The sequence below is a fragment of the Nomia melanderi genome, unplaced genomic scaffold, assembly GCF_051020985.1.
Source record: "Nomia melanderi isolate GNS246 unplaced genomic scaffold, iyNomMela1 scaffold0084, whole genome shotgun sequence".
Classification (NCBI taxonomy): domain Eukaryota; kingdom Metazoa; phylum Arthropoda; class Insecta; order Hymenoptera; family Halictidae; genus Nomia; species Nomia melanderi.
The window spans coordinates 20001-22500 of record NW_027475199.1 but is presented as its reverse complement, the minus strand read 5'-3'; the positions used below and the strand labels follow the sequence as shown (position 1 = coordinate 22500).

The 2500-nt window shown below is 56.1% G+C and overlaps 1 pseudogene; it reads left to right on the top strand.

The window, feature by feature from the left end:
- Positions 1-2500, top strand: part of LOC143175433 (large subunit ribosomal RNA) — an 8221-nt pseudogene that overhangs the window by 2317 nt on the left and 3404 nt on the right.

The window sequence follows — 2500 nt, the reverse complement described above, 5'->3', positions numbered from 1 at the left end:
GAGCCTCTAGTCGATAGATTAATGTAGGTAAGGGAAGTCGGCAAATTGGATCCGTAACTTCGGAATAAGGATTGGCTCTGAGGAGCGGGGCGTGTCGGGCTTGGTCGGGAAGCGGGTCTGGCTGACGTGCCGGGCCTGGGCGAGGTGAACATGTACGGCAACGTGCAGGGATCCGAGCTCGGTCCCGAGCCTTGGCCTCCCGCGGATCTTCCTTGCTGCGAGGCTTTCGCGTAGCGTTCGTCCTCTTCGGCCGCCATTCAACGCTCAGCTCAGAACTGGCACGGACTAGGGGAATCCGACTGTCTAATTAAAACAAAGCATTGCGATGGCCCCCGCGGGTGTTGACGCAATGTGATTTCTGCCCAGTGCTCTGAATGTCAACGTGAAGAAATTCAAAAAAGCGCGGGTAAACGGCGGGAGTAACTATGACTCTCTTAAGAGGCGGTCGTTATGAGGTGTCGGACCAGCCTTCGGGCTGGCACTAGTATCCCAGACCAGCCTCTCATGGGCTGCGGCGAGTGCCGGCAGGGTGTCGCAAATGGAACAAAGCAGAACATCCAGGCTTCAGCGACGACACGGCGTCGCTTCAGCGACGACACGGCGTCGCTCCTTCTACTACGGTAGAAGGAACGCATAACATCAAAGCAATTAGCGGCGCTTCGGCGTCGCTTATTTTTTTTATGCCATTTTTAAAAGCAACACGCGGCGGGGACTTGGCCGGTGGTGCTGTTGCTTTAATACGCCGTCGGGGACGACAAGGCAAGAAACGGCGCTACGGCGTCGTTTCTTTTTTTATGCCTTTTTTTCAAAACAAACACGCCGCTGGTACTTGTATCGGTGGGGTTCCCTGCCCTACCAGTGCCTGTGCCGGCGGGAGTGTCAAAAATGTGTCAGCCGCACACCTGGCTTATCCCCTGGCCGGACGGCCCCGCTAGCTTTACTCGGTGTCAGAAAGCACCATGCCGCCAATACTTGTATCGGTTGGTATGTTGTGATTACACCGTCCCATATCGCCGGGGGACGAGTAAAGATAGATAGGGACATAATGTCATGTAAACCTTGACAAAAGCAACACGCCGCTAATACTTGTCCTCTGCCGTGATGTTGCTCAAAATCGTCCACCTATGCATATAGCTACGCTACGGCGCTGCTCAGATTTCACGAAGCCCATTCCATGCGGGGCACTGTCGGCGCTTCGTTGCATCGAGGCTTAGTTTAGCAAGCGACCGCCTGCACGAGGCTCCCGCTGCAGTTCTCTTCGGAGTTCGCTGAGAGTCGCCTCTGCGCCCAACGCGCCTGGGGGCTGCCTCCCCCCTTGCGCGGCTCTAACTGGCCCAAAGCATAAAACACAGCCTCGGATGAAAAATGTCGGCGAGCCCACTGGCTCCGCCGACCCAGTTAGCGACTCGCAACAGGGCGGTGAGAGGTTGGCCTCCGGAGTGAGGACCTTTCACTGCCAATATGCGGACTGTGGCCGATTCTTTAAGACCAAGATCGGCCTGGGGGTTCACCAACAGAAGGCTCACAAGGACTGGTACGACAAAAACCAGCTTGTGGAGCAGTCCTCCAAAGAACTGACAAGGACTAGGTGGAACCCTGAGGAGTCCGCTCTGTTGGCGAGGCAAGAGGCAAAGCTTCTTTTGGAGGGAGTCAAGTTCCTCAACCAAGAGTTGGCCAAGGTCTTCACGGACCGGACCTTGGAATCTATTAAAGGACAACGACGCAAAGCTGAGCACAAGTCTCTTGTGTCTCAGCTTCTGAAGGAGGTCGTCACAGCTCGGGACGAACATCAGCCTGAGCCTGTGTTTCAGACCCCTTGCCCGTATGTGTCAAGTCCCGCCACGGCTCCGACTCGCACTCTAAGTGAGCACTCGAACGACGAGTCGGATGCCCAGGTGTTAGATTACTTGACTTCCCTGCCACCGATTAAGACCGACAAGTTCGACGCCAAGCGACTCGAAAACCTTTGTCGCTCAGCTGGGGCGGTATCCCCAAATCACATCCTGGAAGAGCTCACGTTGTACCTCTTGAAGGCCTTTCCGAATAAGCCACGGAAGGAACGTGCAGCCAAAGGGTCTAAACAGCCGGACCCTAAGATTTCCAAAAGACGTGCTCGAAGAGCAGAGTACGCCAAAATCCAGAAGATGTGGGGGAAAAACCGCTCCGGCTGTCTAAGAACGCTGCTGCGGGACAAACATACAGCTAATGTCCCGCCTGCAGACGTGATGACTCCCTTTTGGGAGTCCCTCATGGCGTCGGAGAGCACGTCCACGCCCGGTGCCAGGAAGCCCGCTAAGCTCCTTAGCGGACTTTGGTCTCCAGTCTCGCCGCTGGAGATCCGCAAAGCCATGCCGCCAGTCGGCACGGCTCCTGGTCCGGACGGCCTGTCTGCCAGGGACTTGAGGGCTGTCCCGCAGGAGATACTCACTCGCGTGGTCAATCTTCTTTTACTTGCCGGGCGATTGCCCGCGCATCTTATGGAATCACGCACGACCTTGAT